Raw genomic sequence first — 20,031 nt, forward strand, 5'->3', positions numbered from 1 at the left:
TTGGCTACTCTGAATGATACTGCCATGAATATTGGTGTGCAAGATTTTGTGAGAATACGTTTTCATTCTGTTGGCTGTACAGTTGGCCCGCCATATCTGTAGTTTCCACTTCATGGATCCAGATGGCTGTAAAGGGACTCAAACATCCTTGGATTATGTTATCCAGGGTGGGGGTTTCTTGAACCAAACCCCCGAGGATACTGAAGGATAAATCTATATGTAGGAGTGGAATTGCTGAACCAGATAACGCCAACCTTTTGAGGAAACACCATAATTCTCCAAAGAAGCTACACCATTGTCCCTTTCCACTAGCTGCATATGAGGTTTCTCTGCCTCCTGAACGACACTTATTATTGTCCATGTTTTGATTATAACCATCCTAGTGGGTGTAAAAAGCGATCTCATTTTCATTTTGATTTGGCTAGTGATGATGAGCATCTTTTCATATGCTTATTGGCCATTTGTATATCTACTTAAATCCTTGGCAAATTTAAAAATTTGGTTTATTTTCTTGTATTGTTCAGTTGTAAGCATTTGTTATATATCCTGGATACAACTCTCTTATTAGATACATGCTATGCAAATTTTTTCTCCTATTCTGCAGATTGTCCTTTCACTTTAGATTTTTAAACATTAAAAACAAAATTCTTTATAGGGGAGGTAATTAGATGTATTGATTTATTTTATTTTTTTTGCTAAGCACGCACTCTATCACTTGAGATACCCCCAACCACTGTCATTTCACTTTCTTGATGATGTCCTTTTTAAGAAAAAGGTTTAATTTAGATGAAGTCCAGTTTATCTGCTTTTTTCTTCTATCACTTGTGCTCTTGGTATTGTATCTAGGAAACCAAAGCCTATCCTAGGACCACAAAGATTTATACTGTGTCTTCTTTTAAAAAGTTTATACATTTAGTTTTTACGTTTCTGTCTGTGATCCATTTTGAATTAAATTTATTTGTTATATAAAATATGGGGGTCCATATTCCAGATTCATTCTTTTCCCTGCAGATACCTTCTTTTCCCTGCAGATACCCAGGTGTCACTGCACCATTTGTTGAATAGACTATACTTTCAATGAAGTGTTGTTGGCACCCTTGTGGAAAACTGAATGTAAATGTAAGTTTTTTCCCCCTGGGTTTTTATAGTGTCTCATAGATTTATTAATCCAAACTTATGCCAGTACCATACTGACTTGAGTACTATAGCGTTTTTGTACACTTTAAAGTGAGTCCTCCATCTTTGCTCTACTTTTTCAAGATTGTTTTGGCTGTCCTGGGCCCCTTGCAATTCCATATGAATTTTGGGATCAGTTTTTCAATTTTTACAAAGAAGTCAGCTGGAATTTTGATAGGGATTCCACAGAATTTGTAGATCACTTTGGGGAGTCTTAACATTTTTAACAATATTGTCTACCATTCCATGAACATGAGATGTCTTCCATATATGTAGATCTTGTAAATTTTACTTCGGTGATACTTGAAAATATTCAATGTACAAATCTTGTAAATTTTTGTTAAATGTATCTCTCATTTAATTTTTAACGCTGTTGTAAATGGAAAGGCTGAGCTTCTTAAGGGTGGGACTATATATCAATTTGTTTATTTCTAGGATTCCCACACAGCAAATACTCTAGGTTTATATTTGCTACATAAATCTATCCACAACTCTTCTGACCCCCATGTGATAAGAAACCAAGACTCACGTTAAGCTACCTGAACACCTATCTGGAAGTGAGAAATGAGACCCTTGGTTGAGGTTTTGTGCAGTTGATACTGAGAGCTTATTCAGGATGGCTTCATCTTAATTTCTTTTAAACAATCCTTTTGGTGTATTTAGTCAGATACATTAAGAACATGGCCTTTTGATGTGCAGAGGAGCTAAGATTATAATTTTCAAATAATTTCGAGTGAGAGTGTTGTTCTTTAAACCTAATTTGCATCTGTCTTTGAAGATTTATGTTTCAGGAGCTTTGACTAAAGAACACCTGTCTTTATTCAATAACGACAACTAAATGCTCAAGCAACATGTAAGAGTTTGAGCAAACTGCCCCCGCCCCGTAGTGCTGGTTGGCTGCAGCTGTAACCTGAGTCAGCACTTACCTCTCCCAGTACACTTGTGCTGATCTGCTCAAAGGGGTTCATCCAACAGTTTGTCAGTCTGTTGGAGAAAGCCATAAAACATTGATTTAAGGTTGCTGGAATGCAATATATTCTTATTAATATTAAGTAAGCACATATAGAGTGCTTACTGTATGTTGGGAATTGTCCCTCAGCCTCACATGAATATTATTTCTCTTAAAACCTCACATATTTCCTTGTTATTCACACTTTACAGATAAGGAGACTGAGAATTAAGTCTTCTCTCTTTTGGGGGGAGCTCATTATCAATGACGGGAAGTTGTAAGGAAAAAGATATTGATTCATCCAGAGAAAATATTTTTCTGAGAGTCAGCAATGAAGAGGGTGACCACTGAAGAGGGTGATCATTGTTCGATTGAGATGAGTCCCGGGTTTACGGAGTCAGCATCCCTGTCCTGGACACGGCACGTGTAGGGCTGCGTGGTGGGTGAGGCGGCGAGGCCGCGCAGGGAACTTGGATGCGGGGCCGTTGGGCTGTGCTCAGGCCCGGTGGGGCTTTCTCCTAAGGGCAGTGGACCGTCATTGACAGATTTTAAGTAGGGGAGTGGGGTGCTCTCGTAGATCACTTTTGTCTTGTAGAATGCTTAGAAACATTTAGAAGTCTCGGCAGGAGGTGATGTGATGAGTCAGAGAAGGGTGGCTGCGAGGTGTAGCAGTGTTCAGTTTTCAAGTGGTTTTCAGTCCCAGGTTTGTGGCTCAGTAGCCGTGTCACTTTGGATGACGCACTCAAGGAAGTGAAACAATTTATCTAATCAATTAAAGCAGTGATGTACCGACTTCCCAAGACTGCTGTGGAGATCCAGTGAGATTACGTCTGTGCCGTGTGCAGCGTGGTCCCCAGCACAGAGTCAGTGCTGTGTGAGTGCCATTGAGTACCTGGTAGGACAGGTTTGGGTGGTGGGACTCCATGACTTAGGAAATCTGGGCCCTGAACGAGGGGTCCAGTCACATCTGTGAGTGATGGGCCTGAGCTGGGATAGGGAGGGAGACCTTGTCCCCCAACCAGGGGCCCTGGGCAGGACTGCTATTGGAGGGGAACCGTGAAGTCAGCTCTTTGCAGGTGGAGTTTGAGGTGCCCTTGAGACGTCTAAGTGCAATGTCATGAGCTCAAAGAGGAGGTCTGGGCCCGGGCTGTGCATTTTCCTATAATCTCAATCCCTGAGGATGCTGAGGTTTGATCACTGAACGTGAAGACATACTTTACAGGACAAGTGAATAGTAGTATCATCTCTGTCATCAAAGCTCACGTCTCTTTATTCATCACCCACTTTGTTAATTGGTTACTTACAGAGCTCACTTTACCGCCCTCACTTGGGTTCAGGCTCCACAGTAAAGAGCTGGTGAGCCTCCCTCTTTTCCAGAAGAAGACACATTTAGCTGGTAGCCTTCTGTACCTCGCCAGACTTAGAATTTTAGTTTGTTGTATTAATTCTATTTTCTGTTGGCCATCTCCTGACAGGAGAGACGTTTTACCTCATGATCATATTTCAATTAGCTGTTACTGAGAATTGCTGATCTGATCCATAGTGTATGTATTATATTAATTTTGTACAGTATTTATCATTTTTCTGTCTTTGTCCTTTAATTTTGTATGCCCCTTCAATGTTCTATCCTATTTGGGGTGTTATTTTTTTTAATTAAATATGTCTGTTAGCAGTTAAGAAAACAAAAACAAAGAAAAATGCACATGATATCTAAATTTAGAAAATATCTAGTTTGTTTTCTGTCTCGGCAATGGAGTGTTCTAGAATCTCGTGAAAACCTTCATTACACAAGTTCCTTGAAATGCTGATTAAGAAATAAAGCCTTCCTTCCTCATCTTTCAAGCTACACAGCTAGTTGTCAAGAAACTGAGGGGAAATCCTCAGAAGCCAAGACAAACCAGAAAGCAGGGATTCTGGGAGATAAGCGAGCCTTAGAAGCCCTGGGGTGCCTGTTGGCTCCTGAACTGAGATTTAGTTGCCCTAACAGGAGGGCAGGAGGTGAGCCCGATTCCTCTCACACTGGGAGTTGGATGGCTGATCATATGTAAGGCCAAGCCCATCCCGAGAAGCCTGGTTTACTAAAGGTTGAACTAGGAAAAAAAATCCTCAAGGCAAGAAAGTAAGGAATGTCAATATTTTTGGAAGAGGGGAAAAATAACAAATCCAAAGTAAGGATATAGTTTAAATCTGTTCTGGCATGTGAGTGACCACAAACTCCTGGCAGAAAAGCACAACTATTCCTGAAATGAGAAGTTGTGTTTTGAATGGATCAGTGAACAGCCATTCCGTAAAAGGCCTCCAGAGTATTGTGGATCAAGATACTGGACCGCAAACACCTCTCTTCCAAGGGTCATTTAAATAACCAGAAATGTTTTAAAGGAAAGAAGCCACTATCATATTTCTATTTTTTGACATTACTATATGCTAGGAATTCAGAGGTAACTATGTGAAGGAAACTTAGCATAGAAGCTGTGGATGTGCCTGCACGCGGGACATTTCACAGAAGTGGCCGGACTTATCTGCAAACAGAAATTCCTGCCAAGGGACTCTGCCCATTCCCAGGGGAAACATTGCTTGCAGACAAGAATGTTTATTAGTTCCTCAAAAGGAACAGGCCTGGGAACAGGAGAGTCTGAGTGTAATAAAGATAAGGAAGCCTTAGATGTAGTGCACATGCGTCAACCTAAAAAATGTTTACTCTCTGTGCTTGGCAAGAGTTACTCCTTTGTGTAGATGGTATAAAAAATAAAGGAACCCGAATCTCGGGAGACATTTTGCACCACAGCAGCTCTGTGATTCATTTCGTCGGCAACAACTATGGAGTTGTCTCCTATTTTATGGACCTTACTTTCTCTTTGGGGAGACAAACTGACATAGTCGGGGAGCTTGGTAGAGGGAGGTGTTAGTCTGTTGCAATTAGCCAGGAGAGGAGATTAAGAAATCAGTGAAGGGTGGGTGAACTTTTTACCTGAGGACAGACAGCCTTGTTCAGTTGACTTTTAATTGCAGGCTCAATGAGCTGTCACTGGAGTGAATAGATCTTACGGAGGATGGACTTAGCTCAGGCCTCTTTAGAAAGGACAAGTGAACCTGGAGAAAGACAGTCAAATCTGTGCAGACATTGAAGTTCACTTGAACATGTTGTATCCCTGAGCCAAAGATCGGACAAGTAGAAAGCACTTCTTGAGGACAGAGGAGTGGTTTTTAAGTTTCTCCAAGAATCAATCCCAGGGAACCGAGATGGCCAGCTGTCAAACTGTGACTTTGCAATTTGGACGGTGTATCCACCAAGGTTATTGGCATTTTATGGGTTTCCATTTCTCGTTAATACATGTCAGGTGATGAGGATGTGGACACACGTGTTTGACACCTTGTCGAGGTGACTTTGGGTTCCTGCCTAGAAGCGCGGTCCCAGCTGCGGCTGCGTCAAACATCTTTCTGCCCATCCCGCTCCCCGGCTCCGTGATCACTGCAGAGTCGTCCCTTGTTAACCTGTCCATCTCCTCTGTGACACCATAACCCATGAAAAGACCGGAGTGTATTAACTTGGCTTTCTTAAAGTCAAAGGAACAGATCTAATATGGAGTCAGATTTGTTCTTTCCTATTTCAGTAGTGCCATGGAGAAGGAAGTTTGGGCAGCTTTTTGTAGGGTCCTGGAGGATTTCTCTCTCAGCGTCTGGGTGCCTCTATTGAAAACCCTTCATAGCTGTCTGGCGTGCTGTAAAACCACTCCACCTGTTTTGCCCTGAAGATGTGTTCAGTTTATAACTCATCTCTACTCCTTGGAAAACAACTCAATAAAAACTCAGTTGGTTTTCCACCAGCCATGGGCAGGGGTGAGGGATAGCATGTTATTATTTTATAAAATGATAATAATAATAATAATAATAATAATAATAATAATAATAATAATAATAATAATAATAATATCAATAATAATATTATTAATAAAATCAATAATAATATTATTAATAATAATAAAATTAATAATAATAAAAGAAGTTTTAAAACAGCACTGGGCACATAGGAGAGAGTCAATAAATGCTTCCTGGCTGAAATCAAATTGATGGCTCAGTGATTCCATGGCTGCTGTATTTGCTGAGTTTGTTACTACTTTGCTCCATTACACTTTTTTTAAACTGAAAAAGAAATACATGCATATGGTTAAAAACAATTCAAACAGCACAAAAATACACAAGTGAAAGTAGTTTTCCCTCATCCCCTGTTCTTCCAGCCGTCCCTGGCGATGCCACTGTTTACTATCCTTTGTGTGCTTTTCCAGATATGCTATGCACATTCCCACCTATGTATGTAAATTCCTTTAAAGTTTTAATTATTTTTAACTTAAAGGGATTTAAATCCTCAAGTGGCTTCTGCCTCGGTAATAGAAAAAAACAAACCTGACTCCATATTAGATCTGTTCCTTTGACTTTAACCCTTTGCTCTGTCTCCTAGGCTTCATCTTGCTTGTAAAACAATGTTGCCTAGAGCCTGAAATATACAGAAGAGCCTATTCTGAAGGCTCTGACTTTTCAGGATATTTAACACTTTTCCATTCATAAAATGATAACAAGTTACAGAATAGAAAATAACTTTTGTTTTGTTGGAGGTTTACAGAGATTTGACCCAGGCAGATAGCTGCAAGAACAAAGGATTCTAACAACAAGGAATTCCTACACCAAGAAGTTTGCAACAACCAAGCACATAGGAAACGAGCCTGAATTCTGACTTGAGGAGATGGTTTTCCAGGACATTAGTTTGCCATCTAGCTCTACAGAAACTTGCTTTTCCATGCCCCAGCAGCGGGTCTCCCAACTTATTGGCCTGTCCTTCACTGAGGAGAATGAATTTGGACTCGGTAACACTCCTATCTACCTAGCAAGCTTGGCACTGGAACTGAGGACAGCTCTCCCACACCCAGGAACCTACTGTGAGCCCTTGATGGTTCCACTTGGGTTAGGTGTGTTTTACCCAGGAGGGATGGGACTATGCACCAACACTCATGCAGTCTGCTCTGTCTGGGGCTCTGATCTTGTGCCTCCCGCTCCCCGCAAGGCCAACACCTGGGACAGTGGAGCTAAGGCAGAGATCGTGCCTGCCTGTTTCCCAGCCTGTAAAAGGGGAATAGGTACTCTTCCCAAGGTAGTTCTGAGAGACAACACCTGCTGGTGCTTGGTTCCCAGAGCAACAGGAAACCCAGCTCCACGTGGGGACAACGGGTGTGATCCCCGTAGGGGTTCTGCAGAGGCATCGCCTGGAGGGCTGGACCAGGGAGGTAAAACTTGAGCTGCGGGCCTTGAAGGGTTACAGAATGGTACAGAGGCAGGTCTGCCGCCTCCTTCGGGGTGCCCCAGAAGTAAAGCTTTTTCTCTACATCTCCGCTACTCCCCTCCCCTCTCCAGATCCCTACCTACTCTCTGCTCCTCCTGTCCATCTGTCTCCCTCCACTTTTCCCCTCCTCTCCTCCTCCCCCATCTTCTCCCTCCCTCGATGCCCCAGCCTCTATCACAGAACCAAGAGAGGATCTCTGGCCCTCCTGCGCATGCGCAGTCTGTGCCAGCTGGGCCGGGGGTTGGAAGCTCCAGCTCCGAGCTGGGAATCGGCCCCAAAGGCTTCTCAGCTCTGTCGACAGGTAGGCCTTTAGCTCCTGCCCGGTGTCGGGGCCTCTGGCTGTGGAAATGCAAGGTGGGGGGCTCCCGGGAAAGGGGTCAGGCGTCTGCGGGAGGGCGGTCTGCGCGTCAAAGCCAGCGAGGGCGCGAGTCAGACTGTGTTCAGCTGAATTTCTTGGGCCAGACCCCTCTGCCCGCGCCACCTACCCCGGCGCCCTGGCCACAGCTGTCCAGGGCCAGGTGTGCACCTGCCGCCTCTTGCCCCATCCGGGCTCCACTCAGTCCGCGGCTGGCGACCCCTTCCCCTCTCCCGCCCACGAGTCCTCTCCTCCCGGGCTTCCTCTCCTTGGCCGCCGGCTCGTCCCTGCCCCTGGGAGGGCTGTGTCCCGGGTGGGCGGGTTCTGCGGACCCGATCGGGGGCGGGCGGCTGGGGCTGGGGCTGGCCTCAGAGCGGGGCTGCAGCCCGCGTCCCCACCCCCGCTTTCCCTGCCCTGGGACCCCGGGGCTGCCCTCCTTTCCCTTTCCAGCTCCCTGAGGACCAGCTCAGCGGCATGCGCCCTGCTTCCCGGGCTTAGAGCCTCAGGCTGTAAAGCCCAGTTTCTCCTGATGGAGTCTGGAAAAGTGAGCGCCAGTGCTGAGGGAGTTTCCGTCTCCCCCCTCAGTGTTTCTGCCCCAGGTAAGTACCTTGAACACTTTCAGGTGTTATGATGGCGGTGCTTGTTGATGTCACGTGTTTTTATAGTGCCAGGGATTACAGTGTTGAAAGCAGGGCTTGGTTCAGTTAAAAATGAGCTGAAGGCATGAGGCTGTGACATGCTCCTTCCTTCCCTCTCCCAGGGTGAAACGTGTGACCGTCGATTTTAAAAACATAGTTACAGTCCCTAACTAGCCCAGCTCATCTAGTGTGTGTTAACAGGAACAGCACCACCAGAGGAGTTGGAGACCCAAGGACGTTGCAGTCCTAAAAAGCTCCTGGCACAGAATAGTTTGTTTTGGTTTTTTGTTTTTCTTAAATTGTGGGGTAGACTAGTTGTATAGAGGGAAAAATAATTGTCAAGGAATATTTTTTCATATAACAGCTTTATTGTGATATTGTTCACACACCATGAATTCCACCCATTTAAATGGTACAATTCAGCAGCTTTTAGGATATTCACAGTGGTGCAACCATTATTATTCCAGAACGTTTTCATCACTTCAGAAAGAACAGTGGAAATGAATGACCTATCCACCCCTCCCCAGTGGTGGTTCTAAAGAAGTTTCTTGGCTGTTCCTGACCATAAATTAACTTGTTACATTCCATGAAAATTCTGGTAGGAATTCTAATCAGAATTGCATTGAATCTGTCTATCAAAACAGGAAGAATAAATGTCTTTATGGCATAAACTTCTTCTACCCTTGAATATATCTGGGACCGTACCTTTTCATCTCTCCAGATCCTGGCCCATGGGAAGTCCTCACTAATTGTTGGGCTTGTGAATGATGAGATTCTATACATCATTAGTTGCCACTGTAGCCTTTCACAGAAGAGAAAAGTAACCTCAGTGAAGCCAAGTGACTGTCTGATGGTCAGAAATAGTGACAGCCAGTGCTGGAGTGATCCAGTGGACTTGGTGCTTCTAACCAGAATTCTTCACCACCTACAGCTAAGGGGATAAGTGTGTTCTTTTATTTTATCTTAATGGCGTTGATTTTATTTATACTTATTTTTTAAAATTATTTTTAATGAAGTGTAGTCAATTTACAATATTAGTTTCAGGTGTACAGCAGAGATTCAGTTATAAACACATGCATATGTATATACATATGTTTTAGATTGTTTTTAGCACAACTCATTACAAGAAATTGAATATAGTTCCCTGTGCTATATAGTAGGTCCTTGTCATTTATTTTATATTTATTAATGTGTATCTGTTAATCCCCCCTTTCCTGCCTGCTAACCACAGTTTGCTTTCTATCTCCATGAGTCAATTTCTAGCAGCATCATTTTTCCTAGTAACATACGCTGGTTGACTTCTTTCAGCTTCAGTAATTCCATCTTCTCTGTGGGCACTTTTCTTCTGGTGGGCCTTTATGTGGTTTGCACACGTGATAATAGAGATTTGTACTTGGGAGAACTCCAGGCCTCGTGTAGTCCCTGGAACAGAGTGCCCACTGAGTTGATGCTTGAACTGGGGAAAAAAGCAGAGTAAATGTTGTAATTTGCACTATGGTTGAGACTTCGAGGTTTCTATAACCTGTTTAGCCCACCTCAATATTGGCTGCACCCATACTGGGTAATTTGGTGGAATTTCATGGTATGGTGGTGTAGAGACAGGGCCTTGTATGCTTCTTCTCTTTCCTTTTTCTAACACTCATTCTCTTGGGCCTCCCAGATCCTCCCCCAGCAGTGCCCAGGGCTGGCTTGATGCTGCGCTGAAGCAATATTTTTTAATAAGGCCCTTTCCTCATCTCTTCTGAACTTCCGTTTCTTTCTCTGCACAATGAGGGCTTAGACTAGATAAGTGCTTTTCAGTTTCTTTTAAAGCCGTGTTTCCTTTGAGAAACAGAAAATGGAAATCTCTCCTCCCATCCCAACCCTTTAGATTTTGATATGTCCTCCAGGGAGTGACATAGCTCTTTGTGGAAAATTGAAGTTATTGTGATTCCAGATGGCACAGAAAAGACTCTTGAGAAATTTATTGAAGGGAGAGGGCAGGAAAGGGGCAGCACGTCACAATTTCTAGTGTGAGCCCTGGAACAGGGGCTTGGGTTTAAATACGGTGTCTGACGTGGCCTCTCTCTAATCTTGTACAATATGATAAACTTCTCTACCTCAGTTTCTTAATGTGTCAAGTTGGGGTGATAATATTTTAAGGCTTTTGTGAAACATTATACACATAAGCCATCTGTGTCTCGGTAGAAACAAGACCTGCTAGGGAGTCAGGGATTTCTTTAAAAAAATCTTATCCATAGCAGTCTGTCGGTGTGTATTTTTAATTACCTGGAGGGCGAGGGTTGAGTCTAAAGTCCATCGTGGGACAGGTGGCCCATATTTCTCTGTGCCCCCAGATTGCCCCCTCCTCCCCAGTCCTCTTCCTCAGTCCAAGATGAAGTTCCCTAGTAGATTTACACAGAGGTCTTGTGGAAATGGCTTTTCATTTTATTGTTTCACCAAGGAGGGCTGCCATCATGATCTCTGTGGTCAGGTTTTGGTGACCTGAAGGCTATGCAATTGGGGGTTTCTATTAAATAAAAAAAATATTACAAATAGAAAATTAGAGCAAGGGTGGTGACAGGGGCTATTGGAAGTGGGGACCATTAGCTTTGTTAGCTTCAGGTGCAGTGGCCTTTGGCCACGAGGACCCATCCTCATGCTCTGAAGTTGGAGGGATTAGTGGGTTCAGTGGGAATGTTAACTGAGTGTATCTCATGGGCTAGGCATTGTCGTACTTGTACTGTTTGTTCCTTATTTGAGACAATGAGCTCATTTAACCTCAATAGCCTCTTTAAAATATTAGACTTTTTATTTTGAGATGTAATGTAGGTTCCCCTGTACTTGTAGGAGATAATATGCGGAGGGCCTATGGACCCTTTGCCCAATTTTCCTTAATGGTTCCATCTTGCAAAGTTGGGTTACAATTCATTACTGACTCACTAACCCTTTGAGGTTTGTGTTATTGCCCTCATTTCTATCTATGATTAAACTGGGGCTTAGAGAAGCACACAGGCCTGCCCAGGTCACCCACATGTTTAGTGTGTAGTCGTGTGTAACGTGGGCTTGGGATTTCCAGGAAGTACCATTATGATGGTCTGTGGTAGGGAGCAGCATTCACTTTGCTTGTTTATTCATTCATTCAACAAACATTTATTGAGTAACCTCTGTGGGTAAGATGCTTTCAAAGGCTTATCTGATTCTTCAGCAGTACTGAGAATCAAGTATTGTTTTGTTTTTTTTAATCTGAGAAAATTAGCTCTGAGAGTTTATAACACCCCCCAAAGGAAATATAACTCATAAAGGAGGGATAGTAAATTTGTACAGTCCCCCCTCTTTATGCAGGTGGTACCCTAGGCATTTTACATTTGCAAACTTCCATAATCCAGATATATTCTTGTAAGGCAAGGATTTTTTTTTTAATTGAAGTATAGTCAAGTTTACAATGTTGTGTCAATTGCAAGGTGTTTTTTGAATTTTGAATTAAAAAATATTTTTTGAGAAGGGTAATCAGGTTTATTCATTTGTTTCATTTTTTAAAATGAGGTACTGGGGATTGAACCCAGGACCTCGTACATGCTATGTATGTGCTCTACCACTGAGCTGTACCCTCTTCCCCAAGGCAAGTTTTCTTATCCATTATTCTGCAGTTTAGGAGTTCAAATAAATTGGTGTTGAAATCCAGATCTTTTGATCCTACTGCGGTTCTTTTCTTTATAATCTGCTGAAGGGGGGTGGGGAAAGCAGTTCCTTTGTTCATTTCTTTATTCCGCAGTGTTGAGCACTGACTTTGCATCAGGGTCTTGCTAGGTGCTTGGAAACAGAAAACAAGAAATGACCCTTCTCTGCAGGGGCAGGAAGCCTAGACCAAAAGCTGGGTAATGTGATCCGAGCTACGGTAACCATGTACAGACTCTGAGGACAAACTGTACCCCCGGCTTTGCTTGTGCTTCCCTTGCCTTCTGGCTGGTACACACCAGGTCACTGCAACCCAGAGGCGCCCGCAGCCCACAGCACAATATTTACCTCGATCTCCTCTCCCCTCTCGGCAGGGCCTGCAACATGAGCATCCCTGACTACGTGCAGTGTGCTGAGGAATACGAGACTCTCCCCGTGGTCGTCCAACCCGTGGGGATCATTTCAGAGGACAATTTCTTTTGCATCTATAAACCAATCTCCTTGGTGAGCCAGATCAGCCCGTGCGGCTCCCAGTGGGCACTCTGTATCCACTAAAGGCACCACTATGCGTTCGAGAATGCATGGAGTGACTTCCAGACCCACCGCACGGTCGTGGGCCTTGTCACCATTACCGACTGCCTCTAGGCCAAGGCCTTCGAGAAGCTCCATGTACAGAGGAGCTGTATGGCACCACGCTTAATGACTCTCAGCTCTTTGTCTTTGTGCTGCATGGGGAGGTAGCCGAGCAGCTGCGCACCAACGTGGCCTTCAAACTACGAGGACTGCAGGGTGGTGGAGAAGAGGATCGAGGACTTCACTGAGTCACTGTTAATCTTGCTCAAGTCCAAGTGGCTGGATGAGACCCTGACAAGTCTGGGGAAAGGATCCCCCTCTTCTGCACCTTGTTTGAGAAGGAGGACTTCATGGGACTGGACACAGACAGCAGGTAAGTCTACCTGGAGGCCCGGCCACCCTGGCTGTGTGCCGGGTTCCTTCCCTACATCCAGGAAGGGATCAGCAAGGAAGAGGGCTGTCTTGTAGCCAAGGGCGGAGGGAGGTGCAGCCCGACGGTTTACAGACATTTAAAAGTGAATCTGCCTTTGTTTCAGAGAGATCCTTTTAGGTTCAGTGTGGAGACTTCCTCCCGCTTTTCACCCAGGACCTCTGGTGGGACCCCTGGAGTTGCTGTCCAATAGAGTAGCCACAGCCACTGATGCTATGAGCGCTGGGGAAGAGGCTGGTCTGAGCTGAGATGTGCTGTAGGTCAATTGCGCATCAGACGCTGAGACTTGTCTAGTAAAAAGTATGTAAACTATCTTGTTACTTTCATATATTGATTACATTTCAAAATGATAGTATTTTACATACAGCAGATTAAGTAAGATCTGTTCTTAAAATTAGATTCTAGTATCTGGTTTTTTGTTTGTTTGTTTCTTTGTTTACCGTTTTAATTGTGGCAACTGGGAAGCTTTCTTTACATGGCTCTCATTTCAATTTTGTTAGGCAGCCTGGGACAGTCTCATCCCTTTGCTTATAAATGAGATGCTGAATCCAGAGAGGCAGAACGAGACGCTGGTTTAGCTGGGTCTGGAGCCGGTGTCTCCTGCCTCCCAGGCCCAGCACCTGCTGGGTTCAGGCCCTCTCTTCCTCCCCGACAGCCAGCATGCCAAGTTAGGACATCAGAAACACCTCCAGGGAATTCCGGATGAACTCCTTATGCAGGGAAAGGCGTATCACGGAGAATGAGACAAAGCAGGGAAAGATTCATCCTCACTTTGTCCCTGTGATTAAGTCAACGGCCCCACTTTTGCCTTGGAAGTGCAGACGAGCTCTCCTGGGCTTACTACCCCCCCACTTCTGCTCTGTTTCCCAGTGTATCTATCATGCTTTCCCTCGGGCAGAAGAGGTGAGATGCCTTTGCCCAGAGGTGGTCCCCCTTTGCTGGGGAGATTGAGGGAAGCTGTGCCCCCACTCCCTACGGCCTCGGGCCTTGAGTCTGGAGGGCGCTCATGGCGGTACCACAGGTGACGGTCGGAGGACCTGGCATGGGCCCGCTGTGGAGGCAGTGCTCTGTGATTCTTGAACTTACCTAAGATCAAATCCTACTTTCTGGTTGTTGGTAAGTTGGAGGAGAAGATGCCAGAGAATTGATAAAAAGAAAGTCCAGACCAGCCCTGTGAGTGAGAGGCACAGGGGGCCCGAGTCCCACCTGCGTGTGGTGCCTGGCAGGCTCTGGATGAATTTTCTGTTCCTCCCGGACATACCTCTATGACTTTAGTAAGGGGTGAGACATGTAGTGGCCATGATCTTTATTTGTCCTCGCAGGGCCCTGTGATCTACACGTCCGCACCCCCTTCTGCTCCTTGGGGATGAGGTGGCAGGTTTAGGTGCTTGGGCACTGCTGTGGGCACAGCTGCCAGCACCGGGCTACACCGAGGCTGGCTCCGTTCACCTCACATGTCACCTCCTGCTGAGCCCCCAGGCGTTAGTCAAGGTAGGTTCATCTGTGCCACGTAAGCAGGGACCATGTTCTCCCCCTGGACAGACTGGTGGGTGAGCATTGGAAGCCTGGAGCCCTGCCCGAGCCCCATTGCCAGGGCCTCCTCTTTTGTCTTAGGAGGCACTGGTGACATTTTTGCTCAGCAACTGCTTAGTTCTGAGTCTGCAGACCCACCAGAGAATTCCAGCTTGTATTTGCCTTTTGAAGTCTGCCCTTGGGATTTGGCGGAGTAGCTGGGTGTGTGCTTAGCCCATAGTGTTGACACTGTCACCATTGTTTACCCAGAACCTCGTGTACAAGGCATGGCTCTAGGCATCAAAATACAGCAGCGTATTAAACTCCCTCCTGGTGGATCTGTCTGTTTTGGTACCATAAGGGCTCAGCCAGCATCTGAACGTCAGTGAGATAACGCTGCCAGTGAGCTCGGGTCAAGCACGTTCTCCTGCAGTCACTTTTACTCCATTGTTGCTTTTACTATTCCACAGTCATTAATTTTTAAAACAATGCTTTGGTGCAGGAGCAGAGACTAATTCTCTCCTTCTACTCTCGTTGGGAGTGAGTAAAACTGTCCAGCCTGTAATGCAACCACATTTTGTGGCTTAAAAGCTGCCTAGACGCATGTATGTGGAGTTTAGGTTAGGGGCGCTGACCACGTTGGGGTCCCCAAGCAGCGTCGCTCCCCTCAGGCCCCTGCCTTCCCTGGAGCAGGAGGTGAGGGTGGGTCTCACCGTCCCCACGTCCCTGGCCTCACACACTCACGTAAATTCTTGTACATGCTGTCAAAGTCATTTTTGTTCTTGTGGGTTTCTAATTTTCGCTTGTTCCTCTTTTCCTTTTTCTTTATTCTTTTTTCTCTTTTACCATGCAGTTGCGTCTGAAAAGGTGGCTGTGCATATCCTGCATTGGAAATAGCTAGATCGCCCTCCGTGCTGTCTCCATCGCTTTAAAAAGCAGAAACTTTTCAGGTGCCTTGATCCATGCATTATCCTAGTCATCTTGTTATTTTCTAATTTTTTGGAATATTTGCTTTGTTAGCACATCACCCACTGGTGTTTGATATCTGTTAAAATCTTTGCTTTGAGGAACCTGTTTGGTCCTCCTTATATTTGGTGACAAATGCACCCTTATTCAATTAGTTTGATTGTTTTGAAGAAGTGAGATGCGAATTGATTTAGGCGGCTGTTGAGGGATTCTTTTCATGGAGTAATCTTTTCAAGTCAAAGTCTGCAGCATCTTGCTCGATTCCTGCTTTTACACAAACGTGCTCAGCACGCGGTTCCTGGCTGTCTCTGTGTGACGTGCGTGACGGCGCTTCCTGACCGGCGGTAACTGGTGAGGAAATGGCAGGCTTGGGGGTGAGCAGCTGCAGTGGACACTGTTGGAGGAATCAGTCACCGTTTGGTTATTTAATATTTTTTTTTTTTTGTATTCAACTTCCCCGTGCCATTTACTTTATTTTGCCTTCATAAAGGGGCAGAAGTGGGTCTAAAATCCATGCCACTCTTTTGTTCCCTTTACGAGGCTGGTTTTTCTGAGTATCAGGACAACATGTACTTCTCCTAAGGAGCTGGCTTACATGGATCTGGTGGACACAGAGACTGTTAAAGGGACCGTAGCTTCCTCTTTGCTCCAGCCAGTGGGCATTCAGAGCCGGGTCTGTGGTTTGCCTCAGCAGCCGTGCAGGCCTCCCTGCACCGGCCTTTACTTTTAACTCATGTTGGCATTAAAGAGCTGACTCCGTGTTTGTTGCAGCTGTCATCCCCCACTGACAGCCGTGTCGTTAGTTTGCGGTAGTGAGCCTCCAACCCCCAGTCAACCATGAAGGAAGATGCTTTAGCCAATCTAAGACCTTGGATTCTCACCCCCACCCTTGTTCATCTCACCCAGGGGAAGAGTTTGGCCACCACCATCATGCTGATCATGAGGTCTTGTTTCTCCTTTCATGCTCTAGTCCAAATGTGAACACTTCATCCTTCACTGACTTGGTCTCGCTTGAGACAGGCCAGACATTCTGAAAAAGTCCATCACATTCTCGGGGGGGAGAACAGAACAGAAGTAAGTCTCGCAAGTAGAAGGAGTCTAGGCTGTCCGGGTTCGCAAATGCAGGCTGGGATCTGTGATTGTTGGGCTGTGCCCTGGACACAGGCCTTTCCCTTGGCTCCCGAGGGCCCAGGGGTCGGAGTGAGGACAGCCTTGCTTGGGCTCCTCCATCCTCACCTGCTCAGTGGCAAGTGAGTCTGCTAATAGGAGCTCCGCCAGACTTGGGGACCTTCAAAGTTCAGATCACGGGAGAACCTTGAGTCCCTTCTCCAGAGCCTCCTTTGTGAGAATCCAGTGCCTTCTGTGGTGACCGGCGGCAGGAGATGCTTCCCCCTCCAGGGAGCACCCTTCGGAGGACTGTGACTCAGTGCACCTTGCTGTGAGCTTGTGGGGATCCGGCCGTGGTCCCTGCAGAACCAGACTTGAGATGGACTTAGCGACGGAAATGAAGGACTAATATTCCAGGCCAGGGCTGGAGGGAGGGAACAGGGGAAATTGAATGTGACCTTAAACACATAGGTGAGTGCTGGGTCTGTTACTAAAATGGGGAGCATGGGAGGTACCTGCCAGAAATTGAATTCCAGAGTAAATGGTGGACATGAGGCATTTTTAAGATGCCATTTTTCATCCAAGTTAGGACTTCATAGAGGCACTCGGGTCTATGAGCCTGGGGCTGATTTGAAGGAGCCGGACTAGAGATACACGTTGGGAGTCGTCATTCTTAGCTGGTGTTCACAGCCGCGCATGTGAATTAGATCATCTTGAGAGCTGCAGACTGAGGCTGAGGGGGGGCAGGTCTGTGCCTGGGTTGGAGGAAAGCCCAGACCATGCAGCTTTGGTGTGTCAGTCAGCGGCGTTTAGGATTTTCAGGGCAATGTCATTTATCCTTAAGGGGACGTTGGGTGGGCAGGGCCAGCCAGGAAGAAATCTGAAGGGAGGGTCGTGGCCACGTGTGTGTCTTGGGAAGTTGCAGAGTCTGCAGGGTCCGGGAGGGTAGACTCCTCAGAAGCTGGAGTTGGAGTGGGGCGTGGGTTGAAGGTAGTCACACTAACATATCAGGGAGGGAAGGAGGCCTAGGGAGTCCCCGCTCTTCCTGACTCACTTTCCAATGAACAGAAGGCAGACAGAGGATCTGAGGTGAGAAGAGAAGGGCGCTGGGAGGGGAGCCAACCTGGAGATTGGTGCTTGAAAAATTCTGGAATATTCTCCCTGCAAAATAAAGGTTAAAAAAATCCAGACTCTTAAGAATATTGATAGTGACTGGGGAGAAGGCAGTTGTTTTTCTGGCCTCCTAAGGGTAAGGCATGTATCCAGGGATACACAGAATTTTCGGGCAGTCTATTCCGGGCGTTTGGTACCGGGGAAACAGCACAAGTTTAAAGGGGGACAAGGGTAGCGGAGGGAAACTAGCCAGGCCCCGTGTCAGGTACCAGTCGGCCGCCCTACTTGCGTGTTGCATTCACATCCATGCCTCCCAGGTGGGTGGTGGCAGACCCCTTTTGCGGATTGGCAAGCCTTCTCAGAGGGGTTAAGTTATTGGTCCGTTTAGAGGGTAGTAAATGCTGTAACAGGATTCAAGCAGGGTCTTGTCAGACTTCAAGGGCGTGTTTTCTCTACTAATTCCGGTACCTCCCTGTTGTACGTGAAATGGTGAAGTGGGTCAGTTTTGGGGCCTTTCAGAAAAAGTACGATTTAAGTGCCTCAGGACTGATTCACAAAGCTCAGTGTTCTTTGATTGTTCTGAAGCACCTCAGTGCTTTACGCCCCACAGAGGTAAGGTCTTACTCCTTTGACGATGAAGTGGTTGCAAATGATGTATAGGTGCAAAACCAGACTTAGCAGCTTCTGAAGGGAAACTCTCCAGTTCTCCCTTGATAGACTTTCTTCTACGGGATGTAGCTGTGCTGCAGCATAGGCCTGAGCTGTCCGTATGGATTGTGGGTTTGATATCCAAATTTAGCATAAAACAGTCAGATGAAGAAAATCAACGTTCACAATTTATTTTTGGGTTTCATTAGACAAGATTTACTATCAGGTAATGGCCCATAAAGCTAATGAAATTGAGTACAGAACATTGAATTTCTTACTTTTTATTTAGAGTTTTCTTACTGCATATGTTTGCCTGCTTTGGAACATCAGCTCCTCCAGAAGGGAACTTGTCAGTTTGTTGGTGCGATTGCATTTACACAGTGAATGTAATCTGGGCTTCCTCAGCCCAAACTCTCCAGTGCAGAATCACGGGCTGTAGCCATCTCTTAGTCACGCAAATACTTCTAAAATTATATGATGCCAGAAAAGAAAGAAGAGAGAGAGAGAGACATTGCCTTTATCAAAATTCCTTTCAATTCTGACTGCAAACTGTTGTTGAGCAGCTCTGGTTTCCTTTGGATATGAATATATACATTTCTTTGCATGTAACCCGGGTTTTGGACTAGAACACCAAGCCCTTGCTTTCCGCAAGCCACAAAAATAGTAGCCAAATTGCACTCGTGTGAAATATTTTATTCTTTTTCTGAGAAAGAATCCTTGAATTTGGGACTTCAGCTGTGATTTTTGCTTTTTGCTTCTCCCACCCCTCTTGTAATCTCTCACTCCTTTCCACGTGGCCCCCAATAGGTCGTGGTCCCAAAGGAGCAAGCAAACACCCAGTTGGTCACCATGCAGTGCTGCTACAGAGGGAGACCTGCCAAGACCTAAAGGATATTATCAGAGAGGACTTCCTGGAAGAAATGGGCTCTACATTCAGTTGTGAAGACAGAGTAAGGATCAGCCAGTAGAAAGCATGAAGACTGTGTCTCATGTGGCAGAGCAGCCTGGGTAGAGGCCTGGAGGCTTGTGCGGTGGGGACTCGGGGAGAGTGCCATGTGTGGTCCAGGCTTGTGGGTGCCCCTGCTGGGGAGGACACTCTAGAGGGCCTGGGGTGGAGGGCTTTCGAAGAGCTTGGGTTTTACTAGAACTGACACAGGAGGCAGTGAAGGGTGTCAGCAGGAAGTGACCCTCAGGAAAGGTACTTCTGGTTTTGCTTCTGATATTCTACAGTAAGAAAGGTCGGGACGGGCGAGAGCAGGTCTGGCTGTCCCATTGAGACCCACCCCATCATTCATTTATTCATAACACACACACTTCTGAGTGTCTAGGGAAGAGAGGTTGGACCCACATTAGTAAGCAAAATGCTCCTTGGGAGCTTAGCAGTGTCAGAAGTTGACTTAGCCTAGAATGTTCTAGGAACAGAGGAACAAATTGTGGAGGTTGGAGGGAGGGAAGGCTTCCTTGAGAAACAGTCAAAATGAGCCTGGAGGCAAGTGGGAAGTAGGAGCAGGTCAGGGGGCCACTGAGGTCACTGGGGACCTGGGTACTGAGGTGAGGATGGGCGAGCAGGGTCGG

At 45.9% G+C, this 20,031-nt stretch overlaps 1 long non-coding RNA gene across 1 annotated transcript in view; it reads left to right on the top strand.

The window, feature by feature from the left end:
- Positions 1-20,031, top strand: part of LOC135320634 (uncharacterized) — an 83,939-nt gene that overhangs the window by 20,233 nt on the left and 43,675 nt on the right. Inside the window, exons 3-5 of the long non-coding RNA XR_010379880.1 lie at positions 12,482-13,053; positions 14,433-14,601; positions 19,264-19,406. This is a non-coding gene — a long non-coding RNA (uncharacterized LOC135320634). The remainder of the gene's footprint in view (positions 1-12,481; positions 13,054-14,432; positions 14,602-19,263; positions 19,407-20,031) is intronic.

This window comes from Camelus dromedarius, unplaced genomic scaffold (assembly GCF_036321535.1).
Source record: "Camelus dromedarius isolate mCamDro1 unplaced genomic scaffold, mCamDro1.pat HAP1_SCAFFOLD_172, whole genome shotgun sequence".
Lineage (NCBI taxonomy): Eukaryota > Metazoa > Chordata > Mammalia > Artiodactyla > Camelidae > Camelus > Camelus dromedarius.